The sequence below is a fragment of the Portunus trituberculatus genome, chromosome 18, assembly GCF_017591435.1.
Source record: "Portunus trituberculatus isolate SZX2019 chromosome 18, ASM1759143v1, whole genome shotgun sequence".
In the NCBI taxonomy this organism is placed as follows: Eukaryota; Metazoa; Arthropoda; class Malacostraca; order Decapoda; family Portunidae; genus Portunus; species Portunus trituberculatus.
Genome location: NC_059272.1, coordinates 5,386,575 through 5,410,173, shown reverse-complemented (window position 1 = coordinate 5,410,173; position 23,599 = coordinate 5,386,575).

Genomic DNA, 23,599 nt, shown 5'->3' with positions numbered 1-23,599 from the left:
AAAGAAGATTCAATGATATAACATAAACAACTCTGATGATAATAGTAATATATAAAGACTAAAAATCATGAAATAAAGATATATGACAATTCAGGTGTAAAATATTAGCTATATGAAAATTTAATAAAGATCCTTTATATGTATGAATACAAATACTTAGATTTAATATTGCAAACTAGAAAATCAATATGAATTTATGATATTTCTTTTTAGTTGTTTTTTAAATATACTAAGGGAAGGAACATTTTGTATGTGAGGTGGTATAGTGTTCTATACAACAGGACCTATGTATAAAATTGAATGGCGAAATTTTGTGAGGCGATGAGCTGGATGTATGAGGTTACCACGATTACGTGTCCTATGTTCATGGGTTGGGAGGAGATCTTGTAGTTGATTTCTGTGGTTAAATATATTGAGAAACACATAGTTTTGTTATATCTTCAAGTTTTAATATGTTTAGAAGTTTAAAAAGAGGGTCTGTGTGAGCAAAATAGCTACTGTTTGAAATTATTCTAACAATTTTTTTAAGTTGCATTTTGAGAGGGATTAGATATGTTGTGTAGGTAGTGCTCCATATGAGATTGCAATATGTTAGCAGTGGGTATATATGAGCATAATAAATACATTTAAGTACATTTTGAGGCATGAAGTCTTTGATTTGGTGAAGTAAAGCAATGTGTCCGGAAATCTTTAGTGTTAAACTATCAATATGATGTTTAAAAGTCAATGATTCGTCATAAGTAACTCCTAAAAAATTTACTGTGTTTGTTCTGCAAATAGGATTTCTATTAATTGTAAGTTAGGGGGAGGTTGAGTTGACGTTTGCATGTGAAAAGCATAAAATGTGTTTTGTCAGTGTTGATAGTGAGTCTGTTACTTAGGCACCACTGATGTAGTTTATCAAGTTCTTGATTAGCAGATATAATAAGTTGTTCTGGAGATGGGTCTATGAGGTAAACTGTCATATCGTCTGCGAATAGAATGGTTTTTGAGTTAATAAAAATATTTGATATGTCATTTATGTAAATTAGGAATAATATAGGACCCAAAACACTACCTTGAGGTACCCCAAGAGTAACAGTTTTCAAAGAAGACATTTCTTCATAAAAGTGAACTTGCTGCTGTCTTTCAAATAAATAATCCCTGAACCAAGAATGTATTGTGCCACGTACACCATAATGATACAGTTTATCAAAAAAGATATTGTGGTTCACTGTGTCAAATGCTTTAGAGAAGTCAACAAAAATGGATAAAACTGAAAGTTTTTTATCTATTGAAGTTAGGATGTCATTAGAAAAAAACATTAAGGGCATGAGATGTACTACATTTTGACCTAAAACCGTATTGTGAATTATTTAATATTTTTTTATTTTCCAAATATTGCACAAGGTGAGTCTTCATTGCAGATTCAAATATCTTAGAAAAAACTGTCAGTTGAGAAATAGTCCTATAATTTTTAGGATCATCATTAGGTCCAGACTTGTATATGGGAGTAATTATAGCATTTTTTTTTAGCTTGGTTGGAAAAGTTCCACTTGAAACTGAAAGATTAAAAAGAAATGTTAGTGGTATGGAGAACAATTCGGTATTCTTTTTAATAACAGAGACTGCAATATCATTAATGCCAGAGTTTTTATTATTAAGTTTTTTAATCACATTTCTTAAGTCTTGAGTAGTTAAAATAGGAACAACCATAGACTGTGAAAAATCACCTTCAAGATAACTATTCGGATTAGTATTAGATTTAGGTAATTGGTTATTAAGGTGGGGTGCAATATTCGAAAAGTAATTACTGAAAGCTTCAGCTATGTCAAATGGCTTGATTAGTGTAGTTGACCGTACTTTCAACGAGTTTATACTGGTGCTCTTATAACTCTTATAACTTGTATTAATGTATTATCATAAGAATTATTGTCATCATGATTATTTTTATTATTGTTATTGTTATTATTTTCATTATTGTCATCATTATTATTTTTATTATTGTTATTGTTAATAACAATATAGGGAAACCAAAGTAAAACTAACGAAAACGTGTTATTTTTGTAGTTTTCATCTGTTTTGCACTAAAACTCAGAAATACTAACAAAACTTATTATTCCTTTAAAGAACTGAAATATGTCAAAAAAGAGTTATTTTGGAGTATTCCAGCGTTTCATGCACCAAAACTCAGAAATGCAGGCAAAACACTATATATGTTAAAACGTCTTATTTATGTGTTTTAAGGTGTTTTATGAAAAAAAACTATTTCGATTGAAAAATTTGTTCAAGTAATTTCACATTGTTTTTCTTTAAAACGATAAAATTGAAGAAAAGAAGCCAATATAGAGAAACCAAAGTAAAACTAACAAAAATGTGTTATTTTAATAGATTTTAGCTCTTTTTGCACGAAAACACAGAAATGGAGGCAAAACACACTATTTGTCTACGGAACTGGAATGTCTCAAAAATGGGTTATTTTGTTGTATTCCAGCGTTTTATGCACCAATATTCAGAAATGGAGGTAAAACACTATATTTGATAAAACGTTTTATTTATTTGTTTTTAAGGTGTTTTATGAAAAAAAAACAATTGAAAATTTTGTTTGTTCAAGTTGTTTTACATTGTTTTGCTTCAAAACGATAGAAGTGATGAAAACGAGCCAATATAAAGAAACCAAATTAAAACTAACAAATCGCTTTATTTAACTAGTTTTCAGCTTTTTTTGCACAAAAACACAGATATGAAGGCAAAACACACTATTCGTTCAGGGAAATAAAATATGTCAAAAATGGGTTATTTTGGAGTATTGTAGCATAACCAAAATTCAGAAATGTAGACAAAACGTTATATTTGGTAAAACGTTTTATGTGTTTTTTAGGTGTTTTATGAAAAAAAAAATCTTATCGTTTGAAATTTTTTTTTATTTAAGTCACTTTACAGTGTTTTGCTTTAAAACGATAAAATTGATGAAAACAAGCCAATATAGAAAAACCATAGTAAAAGTAACAAAAATGTGTTATTTTAGTATTTTTAGTTTTTTTTTTCACCAAATCATAGAAAGGAACAGAAATATGTCAAAAATGGGTTAATTTTATGTATTCCAGAGTTTTATGCACCAAAATAAAAAAAATGCAGGCAAAACACTATATTTGTTAAAACGTCTTATTTATGTATTTTTAAGGTGATTTAAGAAAATAAAACTATCTCGATTGAAAATTTTGTTTGTTCAAGTCATTTTACATTGGTTTGTTTCAAAACAATAAAATTGATGAAAACAAGTCAATATATAGAAACCAAAGTAAAACTAACAAAAACGTGTTATTTTAGTAGTTTTCAACTCTTCCTGCAACAAAACACAGAAATGCAGGCAAAACACACTATATGTCTACGGAACTGAAATATTTAAAAAATGGGTTATTTTGGTGTATTCAAGCATTTTATGCACCAAAACTCAGAAATGCAGGCAAAACACTATATTTGTTCAAACGTCTTTATGTATGTGTTTTTAAGGTGTTTTATGAAATAAAACATCTCGATTGAAATTTTTTTTTTATTTAAATCATTTTACATTGTTTTGCTTCAAAACGATAAAATTGATGAAAATATGCCAATATAAAGAAACCAAAGTAAAAATAACAAAAAAGTGTTATTTTATTAGTTTTCAGCTTTTTTTGCTCCAAAACAGAGAAAGAAACTGAAATATGTCAAAAACGGGTTATTTTGGTGTATTCCAGCGTTTTATGCACCAAAACTCAGAAATGCAGGCAAAACACTATATTTGTTAAAACGTCATATTTATGTTTTTAAGGTGATTTATAAAAATAAAACTATCTCGATTGAAATTTTTTTTTGTTCAAGTAAATTTACACTGTTATGCTCCATAACGATAAAATAGATGAAAACAAACCAATATAGGGAAACCAAAGTAAAACTAACAAAAACGTGTTATTTTAGTTGTTTTCCGCTTTTTTTTTGCACCAAAACACAAAAATGCAGGCAAATTTATTTATTTTTTTTTATTTAGAAAGGTGATTTATAAAAATAAAACTATCTCGATTGAAAATTTTTTGTTCAAGTAATTTTATATTGTTTTGCTCCATATAGGTAAAATAGACGAGAACAAGCCAATATAGAGAAACCAAAGTAAAACTAACAAAAATGTGTTATTTTAGTAATTTTCCGCTATTTTTGCACCAAAACACAGAAATGTAGGCAAAATACACTCTTTGTCTACGGAACTAAATATGTCAAAAATGGGTTATTTGGTGTATTCCAGCGTTTTATGCACCAAAATTAAGAAATGCAGGCAAAACACTATATTTGTTAAAACGTCTTATTTATTTGTTTTTAATGTTTTATTAAAATAAAAAAACCATCTTGATTGAAAATTTAGTTTTTTCAAGTCATTTTACAGTGTTTTCCTTCAAAACGATAAAATTGATGAAAACGAGCCAATATAAAGAAATCAAAGTAAAACTAACAAAAAAGGTGTTAATATAGTAGTTTTCCGCTTTTTTTTTTTACCAAAACACAGATATGCAGGCAAAACACACTATTCGTTTAAGGAACTGAAATATGTCAAAAATAAGATATTTTTGTGTGTTCTAGCGTTTTATGCACTAAACCACAGATATGCAGGCAAAACACGCTATTCGTTTAAGGAACTGAAATATGTAAAAAATGGGTTATTTTGGTGCATTCTAGCGTTTTATGCACCAAAACTCAGAAATGCAGGCAAAACACTATATTTGTTAAAACGTCTTATTCATGTGTTTTAATGTGTTTTATGAAAAATAAAAACTATCTCGATTGAAAATTTTGTTCACTCAATTCATTTTACATTGTTTTGGTTCAAAACGATAAAATTAATGAAAACAAGCCTTTATAGAGAAACCAAAGTAAAAATAACAAAAAAGTGTTACTTTAGTAGTTTTCAGTTTTTTTTTTCACCAAAACGCAGAAATGTAGGCGAAAAACAATCTTCGTTTAAGAAACTGAAATATGTCAAAAAAGGTTATTTTGGTGTATTCAGCGTTTTATGCACCAAAACTCAGAAATGCAGGCAAAACTCTATATATGTTAAAACGTATTATTTATGTGGTTTTAGGGTGTTTTATGAAAAAATACTATCGCGATTGAAAGTTTTGTTTTTTCAAGTTTTTTTTATTGTTTTTCTTCAAAACATAAAAATTGATGAAAACAAGCCAATATACATAAACCAAAATAAAAGTAACAAAAACGTATTATTTTTGTAGTTTTCAGCTTTTTTTTTTGCACAAAAACACAAAAATGTTAGCAAATACACACTCTTCGTTTAAGGAACTGAAATATGTAAAAAATGGGTTATTTTGGTGTATTCCAGCGTTTTTTGCACCAAAATTCAGAAATGCAGGCATAACACTATATTTCTTAAAACGTCTTATTTATGTGTTTTTAAGGTGTTTTATGAAAAATAAAAATATCTCGATTAAAAATTTCGTTTATTCAAGCCCTTTTTTTTTGTTTTGCTCCATAACGGTAAAATAGATGAGAACAAGCCAATATACAGAAACCAAAGTAGAAGTAAAAAAAAAAAAGTGTTATTTAAATAGTTTTCAGCCTATTTTGCACCAAAGCACAGAAATGCAGGCAAAACACACTCTTTGTGTAAGGAATTGAAATATGTCAAAAATGGGTTATTTTGGTGTATTTAAGCATTTATGCGCCAAAACTCAGAAATGCCGGCAAAACACTATATTTGTTAACACTTCTTATGTATGTGTTTTTAAGGTGTTTTATGAAAAAAACATATCTCCATTAAAAATAGTTATTTAAGTCCTTTTACATTGTTTTGCTTCAAAACGATAAAATTGAAGAAAATATGCCAATATAGAGAAACCAAAGTAAAAGTAACAAAAAATTGTTTTTTTTTGTATTTTTCAGTTTTTGCACTAAAATACAAAAAGGAACTGAAATATGTAAAAAATGGCTTATTTTGGTGTATATCTGCACCAAAACTCAGAAATGTAGGCAAAACAGTACATTTGTTTAAACGTCATATTTATGTGCTTTTAAAGTGATTTATGAAAATAAAACTATCTCGATTGAATTTTTTTTTGTTCAAGTCATTTCACATTATTTTGCTTCTAAACGATAAAATTGATGAAAACAAGCCAATATACGGAAACTAAAGTAAAACTAACAAAAACATGTTATTTTAGTAGATTTCAGCTCTTTTTGCACCAAAACAAAGAAATGCTGGGAAAACACACTATTTGTCTATGGAAATGAATTATGTAAAAAATGGGTTATTTTGTTTTATTGTAGCGTTTTATGCACTAAACCACAGATATGCAGGCAAAACACACTATTCGTTTAAGGAACTGAAATATCTTCAAAATGGGTTATTTTTGTGTATTCTATCATTTTATGCAATAAAACTAAAAAATGCAACCAAAACATTTTATTTGTTAAAACGTCTTATTCTTGTGTGTTTATGGTATTTTATGAAAAAAAAAAAAAATCTCGGTTAAAAATTTTGTTTATTCAAGTCATTTTACTTTGTTTTGCTTCAAAACGATGTAATTGATGAAAACAAGCCAACATAGAGAAACCAAAGTAAAAGTAACAACAACGTGTTATTATAGTAGTTTTGAGCTTTTTTTTCACACCAAAACACAAAAATGCTAGCAAAACACATTATTTCTTAAAGGAACTGAAATATATCAAAAAAGGATTATTTTTGAGTCTTCCAGCGTTTTATGCACCAAAACTTAGGCAAAATACTATATATGTTAAAACGTCTTATTTATGTGTTTTTGAGGTGTTTTATGAGAAAAAAAATATCTTGATTGAAAATTTTGTTTATTGAATCATTTTACATTGTTTTCCTTTAAAACGATATAACTGATTAAAGCAAGCTAATATAGAGAACCAAAATTAAAGTAAGAAAAAAGTGTTATTGTTGTAGTTCTCACCTTTTTTTGCGTTTTATGCACCAAAACTCAGAGATGCAGGGAAAACAATGTATTTTGTCAATATATTTTGTTCATGTGTTTTAAAGGTGTTTTATATAAAATAAAAAACTATATCGATTGAAAATTTTGTTCATTTAATTCATTTTACATTGTTTTGCTTCAAAACGATAAAATTGATGAAAACAAGCTAATATAGAGAAACCAAAGTCAAAGTAACAAATACTTGTTATTTTAGTAGATTTCTGATTTTTTGCACCAAAACACAGAAACGCAGGCAAAAAACTCTATTTGTCTATGGAACAGAAATATGTGAAAAATGGGTTATTTTGGTGTATTCTAGCGTTTTATGCACCAAACCACAGGTATGCAGGGAAAACACACTATTCGTTTAGAAAACTTAAATATGTCAAAACTGAGTTATTTTGGTGTATTCTAGCGTTTCATGCAACAAAACTCAGTAATGCAGGCAAAACTTTTTATTTGTTAAAACGTCTCTTTTATGTGTTTTTAAGGTGTTTTATGAAAAAACAAAAAAACTATCTCGATTGAAAATTTTGTTTGTTCAAGTCAATTCACATTGTTTTGCTTGAAAATGTTAAAATTGATGAAAACAAGCCAATACTGAGAAATCATAGTAATAGTAACAAAAACTTGTTTTTTTTAGTAGTTTTCTGCTGTTTTTGCACCAAAACACAGAAATGCAAGCAAAACATACTATTTGTCTACGGAACTGAAATATGTCAAAAAATGGTTTATTTTGGTGTATTTTAGCGTTTTATGCACCAAACCACAGATATGCAGGCAAAACATAGTATTCGTTTAAGGAACTGAAATATGTAAAAAAAAAAAAAGGGTTATTTTGGTGTATTCCAGCGTTTTATGCATCAAAACTCAGAAATGCAGGCAAAACACTAGTATTGTTGAAACGTTTTATTCATGTATTTTTAAAGTGTTTTATAAAAAAAAAAACCTATAACGATTTAAAATTTTGTTCTTTCAAGTCATTTTACATTGTTTAGTTTCAACGCGATAAAATTGATGAAAACAAGCCAATATAGAGAAACCAAAGTCAAAGTAACAAAAACGTGTTTATTTATTAGTTTTCAGTTTTTTTTTTTTGCACCAAAACACAGAAATGCAGGCAAAACACACTCTTCGTTTTAGGAACTAAAATATGTCAAAAATTTGTTATTTTGGTGTATTTATAGGGTTTTGTGCACCAAGACTCAGAAATGCACGCAAAACACTATATTTGTTAAAATGTGTTATTTATACGTTTATAAGGAGATTCATAAAAAAAAATTATCTCAATTGAAAATTTGTTTTTTCAAGTCATTTTTCATTGTTTTCTTCCATAACGGTAAAATAGATGAGAATAACCCAATATAGAGAAACCAAAGCAAAAGTAACAAAAACGTGTTATTTTAGTAGATTTGTTTTTTTTTTGCTCTAAAACACAGAAATGCAGACAAAACACACTCTTCGTGTAAGGAACTGAAATACGTCAAAAATGGATTATTTTTTTGTATTCCACCGTTTTATGCACCAAAACTCAGAAATGCAGGGAAAACACTATATTTGTTAAAACGTCTTGTTCATGTGTTTTTAAGGTGTTTTATGAAAAAAAAACTTCTTCGATTGAAAATTTTATCTATTCAATTCAAGTCATTTTATATTGTTTTGCTTCTAAACGATAAAACTTATGAAAACAAGAGAATATAGAGAAACCAAAGTAAAAGTAACAAAAACGTGTTATTTTAGTAGTTTTCGGTTTTTTTTTGCACCAAAACACTAAAATGCTAGAAAAACACATTATTCGTTTAAGGAAATGAAATATGTCAAAAAAAGGGTTATTTTGGTGTATTCCAGTGTTTTATGTACCAAAACTAAGATATGTAGGCAAAACAGTATATTTGTTGAAACGTCTTATTTATGTGTTTTTAAGGTGTTTTATGAGAAAAAACTATCTCTATTGAAAAAAATTTTTTATTCAAGTAATTTTTCATTTTTTTTTTCTTCAAAACGATAAAACTGATGAAAACAAGTCAATATAGAGAAACCAAAGTAAAAATAGTTGTCAGCCTTTTTTACACCAAATAAAAAAAATACTTGTAAAACACACTCTTCGTTTAAGGAATTCAAATATGTCGAAAATGTGTTATTTTGGCGTATTCCAGCGTTTTATGCACCAAAACTTAGAAATGCAGGGGAAACACTATATTTTTTAAAACGTCTTATTTATGTGTTTTTAAGGTGTTTTATGAAAATTTTTTTTTTATCTCGATTGAAAATTATGTTTATTCAAATCACTTTACATTGTTTTGCTTCAAAACGATAAAATTGATCAAAACAAGTTGATATAGAGAAACCAAAGTAAAAGTAACAAAAACGTGTTATTTTAGTAGTTTTCATCTTTTTTTGCACCAAAACACAAAAATGCTAGTAAAACACATTATTAAAAAAAAAGGTTATTTTTGTGTATTCCAGCGATTTATGCACCAAAACTCAGAAATAGGGGCTGTTACGGCCCGCCCGTAACATACTCCACTACCATCACCTCCTCCACTTGCTACCTCGTTCACCACCTCTCCACCTCTTAATCACGTTACCGTCTCATGAAGCTTCCCTCCTGTCCCGAAGTAGGATTCGCGCGGCCCCATTCGACTTGAGCGGAAGTGTTAAGCGAGCTCCCTGATTTTCGGAAGTCAGTTGAGGTAAAGGCTTCAACCAGTGAACAAACCTTTTCGCCTCTTGGAATACCGTGGGATCCACATCACCCGGCATTTTACCACTGAGATACCTCATAAGTATCACTTCCCCTCGTCTTGTTTTTGCACATTGCCTCCATATAGAATTCCTATTATTGTTAGGTATTGTTAAGTTGGGTTCTTTAGGTTATATTAATTTATGTGTTATATTTATCTGTGTATGTCAGTTTCATGTGTGTTTTGTTATTGGATTAATAAATAGAGTCTTAAGTGCCCCTTTGCATATCCTCACTAGTTGTAGCTGCAGTGTTTTTTTTTTATTGATATTGTTCACCGGCTCCCCGATGCCAATCTTACCCATTAAACCGGTGAACGTAACAATTGGCGACCGTGACAGGACTCTTATAACCCTTGTTCAGTGTTCCATTTTTCCAGTGACATTTTTTCTGTGATTACAATATTCTTTTTATGTGTTTCTGTGGTGTTGTGACTTTGATGTGTTTTTTTTTTCTGTGACTTACTCTGCGTGTGGCTTAAACTTACCTTTGTGCAATCAAGTGGCTACCTTTGGGTTAAAAGTGCTTCGTGACTTTCATTAGTATCACATAGCAGTGGTAGAGCAGGAAACCAGGTAGAAAGACGTGTTCACCGATAGCACTTATCTCTATTTTTTGCACATAGGTAGGTGTGTAATAAGTGTTATCCAAGTGTTGGGATCATCATATGTTCATGCGAACCCTCAATCCCTTCACTTCGAGGATAATTTTTCTCGCTAGTGTTACGGCCCCCCCGTAACATACTCCACTATCCTCACCTCCTCCGTTTGCTACCTCGTTCGCCACCTCTCCAACTCCCCTTCCAAGTCACCGTCTCATGAATCTTCCACGTCACCGTCTCATGAACCTTCCACGTCACCGTCTCAAGAACCCTCCACCTCACCATCTCATGAAGCCCCGCTACTGTCTCGAAGTTGGATTCACACGGCCCCATTTGACTCAAGCGGAAATGTTAAGCGAGCTCCCTGATTTCTGGAAGTCAGTCGAGGTCAAGGCCTCAACCAGTGAACACTACGCCTCTTGGATTACCGTGGGATCCACATCACCCAGCACTTCACCACAGCAACACCTCAGGATCCACATCACCCAGCACTTCACCACAGCGACACCTCATAAGTATCACTTCCCCTCGTCCCGTTTTTTCCACATTGCCTCCATATAGGATTAGTATTTTTGTTAGGTATTAAATTTGGTTCTTTATTGTTTTATTTATTTCTCATATATATATATATATATATATATATATATATATATATATATATATATATATATATATATATATATATATATATATATATATATATATATATATATATATATATATATATATATATATATATATATATATATATATATATATACACACTACGCGCCAATGAATTGTTCGCCGTGACACCACAGGTGATGGAATGCACTTTGAATGGAGAAAACAAAAGTACTATAATACTTACGAAGAAACTAGTAATTGATGGGCTTTCCCCTCCTTCTTATACACTTTAGAAGCCGTGAAGGAAAAGATTCAGCCAGGTTATTGAGGGTTATTTGATTTAAATTATGCCATTTCTCCCTGATGGCCGTCCGCAGCTTCGTTATGTCGGAGATATCCCTCCTCTGCATGCGCCTCTTCATGATGGACCAGATGTTTTCAATATTGTTCAGATCAGGGAAATTGGGCGGCCAGTCCTCCAAAAAGTCAATCTGGCAGTCCTGAAGCCAAGTCAGGACGGATTTTGCCCTGTGACATGGAGCTCCATTCTGCTTGAACACAGTAGCGTTGTAAATTTCAAAACACCCGGGCAAAGTTATGGTACGCTATAATCTCCCTAACTTTATAAGTTTTCTCTTTATTTTGTTTCTTTTTATGTTCTAACTTGTATACATTGATATGGGTAATTATTAGATTTAAGCTCATTGTTATGGGTAATTATTAGATTTAAGCTCATTGTTATATACATTGGTTCGATATTAATGTCTTCGAATGAAGGGTCACGAACCATGGAATTGGCTGACGTATCGGTCGGTGACGTGTCCCTAGGATACGTGTTAGCTGGAGCCCTGGGACAAGTCAGATTCGCTTTGGCAGTTGCCTCGTCCACACTTCCTTCTCCGTGGCTCCAGGTAATACTTAAGTATTGTTCCAGGATTATGTAGGATATGTTTTACGTGTCGAGCTCACACAATTGTAGATATTGTATATGTGCCGTGTGGTGATGGGTTTATGTGGGTTGTGGTGATGGTGAAATGTCTTAATTAAATGCATTAGCAAGCCCGGCTTAACTAGAAGTTTCTGTGTGCCTTGATCCCTAGACAAGATGCTATTGCTGGCATAACAGAATATGGGGGCCTGACCGGGATGCGCGTTAGTAATGTAACGTACATTGCTCTTCCCCTTAAGTGAAACTGGTGGTATTGTGGCAAGTTATAGGGACGTTCTGGTCCTCTGATTGTGATTATTTTGTGAATTTGCCAGACCTGTGCATCACTAGCAGCCATGCCTTTTGATGTGAGTGAATTTATTTCCGAGCCATCCACTAATCTCTTGATTGAGAGTGAAGTAAGGAAGGATGATTGGGTCAAGTTGGCTTCTCATTACAAGGTCAATGTTAAAACTTCATGGAGGAAAGCAGAGATCAAAAGTGCAGTGATTAATGTCCTTGTGAACAAGGGGGGTACTAACATCGGATGCCTTAAAACTATGCGAGTCTCATTCAGCTGATAACCTTAGACTTATGGAAATACAGTTAGAAAGAGAAAAAATTACAGGACCGTGAGCGGGAAAGGGAATTCCAGTTGACAATGTTAGACAAGAAGGCTCAGGTAGATATGAAGCTACATGATGATTTTGATGTGACACGAGTTACTAAATGGATTCCTCTCTTTAATGAAAACGACCCAGAAGAGTTTTTCCTTCAATTTGAGCATGTTGCACAAACCCTGAAATGGCCTAATCAGTTCTGGGGTGTTTTAGTTCAGACTGCACTAACGGGAAAAGGTTTATCGACTTACTTATCTCTTGAAAGTAGTCAACAGTCTGATTATGAAGCCATGAAAACTGCAGTGCTTCGCTCCTATGAACTTACTGAGGAATTTTACCGAGCAAAGTTTAGAAACAGTTTCAAGGACCCAAATAAGTCGTATGTGGAGTATGCTCATGCCTTAACTAAACTAAAAAACAGATGGCTGTCTGCTAGTGGTGTAAAGACTTATGAACAGTTGTGTGAGCTCATTGTTTTGGAACAATACTTAAGAGGTGTGCCACAGGAAGTGAGGTTATATTTGTTAGAGAAGGAAGTGAAGACTTTAGATAAGGCTGCATCTCTTGCAGAAAACTATAGTATTATTTGCAAATCTCGTAAGAAGGGTTATGATAAACCCAGTTCCGACCAAAGCGAATCTCAACTATATGGTAAGCCTGTAGGTAACAGTAATTATCATAGCAAGAATTTTGCTTATCAGTCCCCATACACAAAATATAGTGGAGGTTTGGGTAAAGCTGAGATATGTAATTATTGTAGAAAGCCGGGTCACTACAAATTCACGTGCCCAAAGTTGGGAAAAAGAACTCCTGGTAAAAATGATGGTGGTGCTGTTGCTAATTGTGTGTTTGGCCCTGCAGATTTATCGCTACTTAGTAATGAAGTGTCTGCAGTTGTGAAAGATCCTCAAGAGTTGTTTCAGCCATTTATATTCCGGGGTTTCATCTCGGTTGATGAAGATGGTCAGGCGGTTCCAGTTAATGTATTACGGGATACAGGAGCATCTCATAGTGTAGTAGTGAAGGAGTCGGTTCCTTTTGTTGATGACATTTACACAGGTGAGCATGTTCTGTTGAAAGGAGTAGGTGGAACCACTAATGTGCCATTAGCAAAACTCTATCTCAAGACAGAGTTGATTTCTCAGCCCGTTACGGTTGCTGTACAAGATTCTTTACCAGTAGAAGGAGTCACTTTTTTGTTGGGTAACGATGTCGCAGGTAGTCTGGTAGTGCCTGACCCTGTTGTTTGCTCTTCTCCATTAGAAAATGATCCTGTTGCTGATGTTAGCAAAGATTTTCCAGAGCTGTTTCCTGCATGTGCCGTTACTCGCAGCCAAGCCAGTGAGAACACGAACAAGGATGGTGGTGGTACTGCAGTGATGACCCAGAAGCTGGACTTTACAAACTACTGTACGAGGGAGAATCCTTACAAGCACCTCTACATGAAGAGATTTGTGTGGCTACTGACCCTGATGCTACTGAGGTTAGCCCTGAGCCAGTGAGTATGGATAAAGGTGTAATCACAAGGAAAATGTTAGTAGAGGCTCAGAAGGCAGATGTAACACTAACCTCACTGTTTAACAAGGCAGTCACCGTGAATGAAATTGAAAGCGAACCTGTCTGCTATTATGTTCAGTCTGATGTGCTGATGAGAAAGTTTAGACCTCCTGATGCCCCAGCAGGTGAAACATGGCACGAACTGAGACAAGTTGTAGTACCATCCTGTTACCGATCTTTGGTGTTGGGTTTAGCTCATGACCACTTAGGGGGTCATTTGGGAGTAAAGAAAACTCTAGATAAAGTTTTGAAGTATTTCTATTGGCCTGGCATTAACTCGGATATATCGAAATACTGTAAATCTTGTCACATATGCCAGATTGCTGGTAAACCCAACCAGGTTATCCCCCCAGCACCATTGTATCCAATTCCTGCTGCTGGTGAACCTTTTCTGAAGTTATTATTGACTGTGTGGGTCCTCTCCCTAAAACAAGAAAAGGCTATCAGCACATCTTAACCCTCATGTGCAGGTCCACTCGTTATCCAGAGGCAATTCCTCTGAGAGGAATAACTACTAGAACAATAATCCCCGTCCTACTCCGAATATTCACTCAGTTTGGATTACCTAAAGTGGTCCAGTCAGATCAAGGTAGCAACTTTACCTCCAAGATATTTAAGCAAGTTATGTCTACCCTAGATATACAACATCACTTATCATCAGCATATCATCCTCAGAGTCAAGGTGCGCTGGAGCGATGGCATCAAACCATGAAGTCGATGCTTACCAAATACTGCCTTGAGACAGGTAAAGACTGGGATGAAGGTTTGCCTCTAGTCTTGTATGCTATAAGGAGTTCCAGACAAGAAGCTCTGGGATATTCACCCAATGAAATGATGTTTGGCAGGGATATACGTGGACCTCTGAAACTCTTACAAGAGAGTTGGGTGGATGAGGAAAGTGAGGACTTAAGTGAATATGTGAGGAAGGTAAGGAACGACTGAAACACGTACATGTTTTTGCAAAGAGTAACCTTATGAAAGCTCAAAAGCAGATGAAGCTCAACTATGATGCTCATTCCACGCTACGTGAATTCCAGGTGGGAGATAAGGTGCTTTTATTCTTGCCAGATAAAAAGTACCCTTTACAAGCCAAGTACAAAGGACCCTTTACAGTAATTAAGAAGGAAGGAACCTAAACTATGTCATTGACACCCCAGGAAGGAGAAAAGATAAAAGATTAGTACATATCAACCTACTCAAAGAATACCACGGCAGAGAGCAGGAGGCCAGGAGTGAGGTGGTGCAGATCCTGGAGAGTCAAGATAAGGAAAATGCTGACAATGATTTCACGCTAAAGGTAGATGTAAAGCTAAAGAATTCTGACATCTTAACTTCGCTAGATTCAAAATTATGTCATTTGGAGGCTCAGCAAAAGTCTGAAATGGTTTCACTTATAAATAAATATAGTGATATATGTACAGATGTTCCTAAGCCAACCTCAGCAGTGGAACATGATATTGTTTTAACTGATGGTGCAGTTCCTGTGAAACAAGCTCCCTATCGTGTGTCACCAGAAAAGAGGCGGATTTTGAAAGATGAGGTAAAATTTCTACTAGCTAATGGATTAATTGAGCCTAGTGAGAGTGAGTGGGCATCTCCTTGTGTTTTGATACCTAAGCCGGATGGTTCATTCCGGATGTGTACTGATTATAGAAGAGTTAATGCTTTAACCAAAGGAGATTCTTACCCGCTTCCACGGGTTGATGACATAATTGATTCTGTTGGCAGTGCTAAGTTTATGTCTAAAATTGATATGTTGCGAGGTTATTACCAGGTCCCATTAACTAAGAGAGCTAAAATAATAAGTGCCTTCACTACCCCAGATGGATTGTTTCAATATTGTGTCATGCCCTTTGGGCTTAGGAATGCCCCATGTACTTATCAACGGTTAACTTCTAGGTTGATAGAGGATTAGAAAATGTTCACTGTTACATTGATGATCTTATAATACACTCAAATGATTGGAAAACCCATATAAATACTCTTGGAGCCTTGTTTGAGAGAATAAAACAATTTTCACTAACCATAAATCTAGTAAAGAGTGAGTTTGGCCACGCAACACTTAGGTTTCTAGGTCATGAAGTTGGTTTTGGTAATGTTTCCCCTCTGTCAGCTAAGATTGATGCTATTTACAATATGCCTGTACCCAAAACTCGCAAGGATGTCCAGCGATTTCTTGGAATGGCTGGATATTATAGGAAGTTTTGCCCCAATTTTGCAGAAGTTGTAAGTCCTTTGACTGACCTAGTTAGCCCTAAGAAACCTATGAGATGGGATGAAAAATGTCAAAATTCCTTTGAAAAAATTAAATCATTTTTAATGTGTAAACCTGTTTTGAAAGGGCCAAATTTTAGCAACCCTTTCGTTTTGCATGTTGATGCCAGTGAAATTGCAGCTGGAGCAGTGTTAATGCAAGAAGACGGAGACTGTGTATTACATCCTGTTTGTTATATGTCAACTAAATTCAAGCCTCATCAAAGAAATTATTCTACAATTGAAAAGGAGGCCTTATCTTTATTGTTTGCTCTAGAGAAATTTGATGTATATCTAGGTTCTGGTGGTAAAATAACTGTTTACAGTGACCATAATCCCTGGTATTTGTGACAAAGATGAAGAACAAAACCAAAGGTTAACTAGATGGGCTTTGATATTGCAGCCATATGATCTTGAAATAAAACACATTAAAGGGCGCGATAACCTTCTTGCCGATGCCCTATCCCGTCCATCTGCATAACTTTTGGTTTTGATAAAAAAAACATCTACATTGTATTTTTATCTTAAAGGGGAGGATGTTATGGTACGCTATAATCTCCCCTAACTTTATAAGTTTTCTCTTTATTTTGTTTCTTTTTATGTTCTAACTTGTATACATTGATATGGGTAATTATTAGATTTAAGCTCATTGTTATGGGTAATTATTAGATTTAAGCTCATTGTTATATACATTGGTTCGATATTAATGTCTTCGAATGAAGGGTCACGAACCATGGAATTGGCTGACGTATCGGTCGGTGACGTGTCCCTAGGATACGTGTTAGCTGGAGCCCTGGGACAAGTCAGATTCGCTTTGGCAGTTGCCTCGTCCACACTTCCTTCTCCGTGGCTCCAGGTAATACTTAAGTATTGTTCCAGGATTATGTAGGATATGTTTTACGTGTCGAGCTCACACAATTGTAGATATTGTATATGTGCCGTGTGGTGATGGGTTTATGTGGGTTGTGGTGATGGTGAAATGTCTTAATTAAATGCATTAGCAAGCCCGGCTTAACTAGAAGTTTCTGTGTGCCTTGATCCCTAGACAAGATGCTATTGCTGGCATAACACTACCACTACAATACAGTATACTACTGAAACTCTACAAAAGATGGTGGGGGCACACAGCCGCCCACCAAGCCCCACTGGTGACCACGGCCACCACAACAAAACAAACAGGACGAGACAATGCCGCTTCTCTCCGCGTCGCCACACCCGAGTGGACGAACGCACTAGAAATGCAGCCCCAACCGGCCACACTTTCTCAGAACAACAAGCCCGTTGTTTTACACAGCCACGGTCTACCGAGTAACAAGCCAGCTACTCAACAGGAGGGCACAACTCCCAGACCGATGACTAATGAGCAACAAGAGAAGCCCAGCAACACGAATCTCCCTAACACTGTGCCAGACCGACGAGAGTGCGTGTCTATCTCCGCTGAAGGCTAGCTGGTTACTATAAACAGTATACTACTGATACGACACAACAGATGGTGGGGCACACAGCCGCCCACCAAACACACTGGTGACCACGGCCACCTACAAAACAAACAGGACGAGACAAAGCGTCTCTCTCCGCGTCGCCACACCCAAGTGAACGAACGCACGACAGGAAATGTAGACCCAACCGGCCACACTCCTTAGGACAACAAGCCCGTTGTCCTACACAGCCACGGTCTACCGAGTAACAAGCCAGCTACTCAACAGGAGGGCACAACTCCCAGACCGATGACTAATGAGCAACAAGAGAAGCCCAGCAACACGAATTTCCCTAACACTGTGCCAGACCGACGAGAGTGCGTGTTTACCTCCGCTGAAAGCTAGCTGGTTACTGACTGTGAAGCTCGCAGGCACACAAAATGGTGGAGAGGGGGAGGCGGGTTGTCTGCTCAGCAGAACAACCCGAGGGGCCCGCGATGAGTGGCCATAGGCTTCATATATAATGAAATAATAAATTAAAGGGGATTAAGACGGGGCCCATCACAATATATATATATATATATATATATATATATATATATATATATATATATATATATATATATATATATATATATGTAGGTTTTGTTAAAGTCTACAGCGGTAACTGCATTGATGATTTTATAGAAAGTCTTTTCAATACTTCTTGCTAGTGAGCGAGTGTTCTCGTCTAGGAATCGTAATAGATTTCCTATGTCCATTCTTTTTCTTAATCAGCTGGGGTGTTTGTTGGTTTTTGCTCTTTCGAGGTACCTTTCGGCCTTCATAGACCATCTTCAAAAAAGGAATGAAGCGGGTACTCGTAGCTGAGTGTGCCGGTATATATCTGCTTGGCGCGTGCGTGGGTGGCTGGTGTGTGGGAGCAGCCAATTGGCTGACGGTTTTGGCACTTTTTATACTTTTTGGAGAGCCAGCGCTCAAGTGGGCTTTTTTCTAACTGTCTTTTTTTTTTTATCTTTGCTGGCCCTCTTCCCTATGTAAAAAAAAAAAAAAAAAACATAAATAAGACGTTTTAACAAATATAGTGTTTGGCCTGCATTTCAGAGTTTTGGTGTAAAAAACGCTGAAATACACCTAAGTAACCCATTTTTGACACATTTTATTTATGCTGCATTTTTTAGTTTTGTTGTATAAATAGCTGGAATACACCAAAATAACTCATTTTTGACACATTTCAGAAAGTTCCTTAGACAAATAATGTGTTTTGCATGCATTTTTGAGTTTGGTGCATAAAACGCTGGAATACAGCAAAATAACTCATTTTTGGACATATTTCAGTTCCTTAGGAAAATAGTGTGTTCTGGTAACATTTCTGTGTTTTGTTGCAAAAAAAAAAAAAAAAAAAAAAAAAGAAAATTACTAAAATAACACGTTTTTGTTAATTTCACTTTGGTTTCTCTATATTGGCTTGTGTTCATCAATATTATCGTTTTGAAGCAAAACAATATAAAATGACACATAACCAAAATTTTTAATTGAGATAGTTTTTGTTCATAAAACACCTTAAGACCACATAAATAAGACGTTTTAACAAATATAACGTTTTGCCTGCATTTCTGAGTTGTGGTGCATAAAACGCTGGAATACACCAAAATAAACCATTTTTGACATATTTAAGTTCCTTAGACATATAGTGTATTTTGTTAACAATGCTGTGTTTTGGTGGAAAAAATCTAGAAAATTACTAAAATAGACCGTTTTTGTTCATTTCATTTTCGTTTCTCTATATTAGATTTTTTTTTCAATTATATCGTTTTTAGACAAAACAATATAAAATGACGAATAAGCAAAATTTTCAAACTAAATAGTTTTTTTTTCATAAAATACCTTAAAAACCCAGAAATAAGACGTTATAACAAATATATAGTGTTTTGCGTCCATTTCTGATTTGTGGTGCATAAAACGCTGGAATACACCAAAATAATCCATTTTGGACATATTCCACTTCCTTAGACAAATAGTGTGTTTTGGTAGCATTTCTGTGTTTTGGTGCAAAAAACCTGAAAATTACTAAAATAAAACCTTTTTGTTAATTTCGCTATGGTTTCTCTAAATTAGCTCTTTTTTTTTTTTTATCAATTTTATCGTTTTGAAGCATAAAAAAAAAAAAAAATGAAGAATAAGCAAAATTTTTAATCAAGATAGTTTTTGTTCATAAAACACCTTAAGAACACAAAAATAAGACGTTTTAACAAATATAGTGTTTTGCCTGCATTTCTGAGTTTTGGTGCATAAAACGCTGGAATACACCAAAATAAACCATTTTTGACATATTTCAGTTACTTAGAGAATTAGTGTGTTTTAGTTGCATTTCAGAATTTTGGTGCATAAAACGCTGGAATACACCAAAATAATCCATTTTGGACATATTTCAGTTCCTTAGAAAAATAATATGTTTTAGTAGCATTTTTGTGTTTTGGTGCAAAAAAGCTAAAGATTACTAAAATAACACGTTTTTATCAATTTCACTTTGGTTTCTCTATATTAGCTTGCTTTCATCAATTTTATAGTTTTGAAGCAAAATAATATAAAATGAAGAAGCAAAATTTTCAATCAAGATAGTTTTTGTTCATAAAACACCTTAAGAACACATAAATAAGACGTTTTAACAAATGAAGTGTTTTGCCTGCATTTCAGTGTTTTGGTGGATAAAACGCTGGAACACACCAAAATAACCCATTTTGGAAATATTTGAGTTCCTTAGACAAATAGTGTGTTTTGGTGGAAAAAAGCTCAACACTACTAAAATACCACGTTTTTGTTAATTTCACTTTCGTTTCTCTATATTAGCTTCTTTTTATCCATTTTATCGTTTTGAAGCAAAACAATGTAAAATGACGAAAAAGGAAAATTTTCAATCGATAGTTTTTTTTTCATAAAACATCTTAAAAACACATAAATAAGACGTTATAACAAATACAGTGTTTTTCCTGCATTTCTGAGTTTTGGTGCATAAAAAGCTGGATTACAACAAAATAACCCATTTTTTTTTAACTTATTTCAGTTCCTTAGATAAATAGTGTGGTTTACATGCATTTCAGAGTTTTGGTGTATAAAACACTGGAATACACCAAAACAATCCATTTTTGACGCATTTTAGTTCCTTAGATAAATATTGTGTTTTGACTGCAATTTTGAGTTTTGTTGCATAAAACGCTGGAACACACCAAAACAACCCATTTTGGATATATTTCAGATCTTTAAAAAAATAGTGTGTTTTGGTAGCATTTCTCTATTTTGGTACAAAAAACAAATACAGTGTTTTTCCTGCATTTCTGAGTTTTGGTGCATAAAAAGCTGGATTACAACAAAATAACCCATTTTTTTTTTTTTTTTTTACTTATTTCAGTTCCTTAGATAAACGTGTGGTTTACATGCATTTCAGAGTTTTGGTGTATAAAATGCTGGAATACACCAAAATAATCCATTTTTGACACATTTTAGTTCCTTAGATAAATATTGTGTTTTGACTGCAATTTTGAGTTTTGTTGCATAATACGCTGGAATACACCAAAATAACTCATTTTGGATATATTTCAGATCTTTAAACAAATAGTGTGTTTTGGTAGCATTTCTCTGTTTTGGTACAAAAAAGCAAAAAAATACAAAAATAACATGTTTTTATTGATTTCACTTTGGATTCTCTGTATTAGCTTGTCTTCATTAATTTTATGATTTTGAAGGAAAAGAATGTAAAATGACGAATAAGAAAAAAATTTCAATCGAGACATGTTTTATATAATAATTCATAAAACACATCAATAAGACGTTTTAATAAATGTAGTGTTTTGCTTGCATTTCAGAGTTCTGAGTTTTGTTGCATAAAACGCAGGAATACAAAAAAATAGCCCATTTTTTGACATATTTCAGTTCCCTAGACAAATAATGTGTTTTGCCTGCATTTCTGAGTTTTAGTGCATGAAGCAAAACAATATAAAATGACGAATAAGAAAAATTTTCAATCAAGATAGTTTTGGATCATAAAACATCTTAAGAACACATAAATAAGACGTTTTAACAAATGAAGTGTTTTGCCTGCATTTCAGTGTTTTGGTGCAAAAAACGCTGGAACACACCAAAATTTTGGACATATTTGAATTCCTTAGAGAAATAGTTTGTTTTGGTAGCATTTCTGTGTTTTGGTGGTAAAAAGCTAAAAACTAGTAAAATAACACGTTTTTGTTAATTTCACTTTTGTTTCTCAATATTTGCTTCTTTTTATCAATTTCATCGTTTTGAAGGAAAACAATGTAAAATGCCAAAAAAATCAATCGAGATAGTTTTTTTTTCATAAAACACCTTAAAAACACATGAATAAGACGTTTTAACAAATATTTCCTGCATTTCTGAGTTTTGGTGCATAAAACGTTGGATTACACCAAAATAACCCATTTTGGACATATTTCAGTTCCTTACACAAATAGTGTGTTTTGGTAGCATTTCTGTGTTTTGGTACGAAAAAGCATAAAAACTACTAAAATAACACGTTTTTTGTTGATTTCTCTTTGGTTTCTTTGTATTAGATTGTTTTCATCAATTTTATCGTTTTGAAGCAAAAGAATGTAAAATGACGAATAAGCAAAATTTTCAATCTAGATAGTTTTCTTTTCATAAAACACCTTAAAAACACATAAATAAGACGTTTTAACAAATGTAGTGTTTTGCCTGCATTTCAGAGTTTTGGTGCAAAAAAACATTTTGAAACATTTTAGTTCCTTAGATAAATATTGTGTTTTGCTGCAATTCTAAGGGATACACCAAATTAACCCATTTTGGACATATTTGAGTTCTTTAAGCAAAGAATGTGTTTTGCCTGCATTTTGTGTTTTAGTGCATAAAACGCTGGAATACACCAAAATAACCTATTTTGGACAAATATCAGTTCCTTAGACAAATAGTGTGTTTTGGTAGCATTTCTGTGTTTTGGTGCAAAAACCTGAAAACTATCATAATAACACGTTTTTGTTCATTTCACTTTGGTTTCCATATATTAGCTTGTTTTCATCAATTTTATCGTTTTGAAGCAATACAATGTAAAATGACGAATAAGGAAAATTTTCAATTGAGATAGTTTTTTTTTCTTAAAACACCATAAAAAATATAAATAAGACATTTTAACAAATGTAGTGTTTTGCCTGCATTTCATAGATTTGGTGCAAAAAACCTTGGAACACACCAAATTAACCCATTGTGACACATTTTCGTTCCTTAGATAAATATTGTGTTTTGCTGGAATTCTGAGTTTTGTTGCATAAAACGCAGGAATACACCATTTTTTACATATTTCAGTTCCTTAGACAAATAATGTGTTTTGCCTGCATTTCTGAGTATTAGTGCATAAAACGCAGGAATACACCAAAATAACCCATTTTGGACATATTTGAGTTCTTTAGACAAATAGTGTGCTTTGCCTGCATTTTTTGAGTTTTGGTGCATAGAGCACCAAAACAACCCATTATTGACATATTTCATTTGCTTAGACAAATATTGTGTTTTGCCTGCAGTTCTGTATTTTGGTGCAAAATAAGTTGAAAACTACTAAAATAACTTTTTTTTTGTTACTTTTAATTAGGATTCTCTACCATTACTTGTTTTCATCAATTATTTCGTTTTGAAGCAAAATAATGTAATATGACTTGATTATCGAAAATTTTCAATCGCGATAGCTTTTTTTTTTTTATAGAACACCTTAGAAACACATAAATAAGACGTTTTAAGAAATATGGTGTTTTGCCTGCATTTCTGAGATTTGGTGCATAAAACGCTTGAATACTCCAAAATAACCCATTTTGGACATATTTTAGCTGATTAGACAAATAATGTGTTTTGGTAGCATTTCTGTTTTGATACAAAA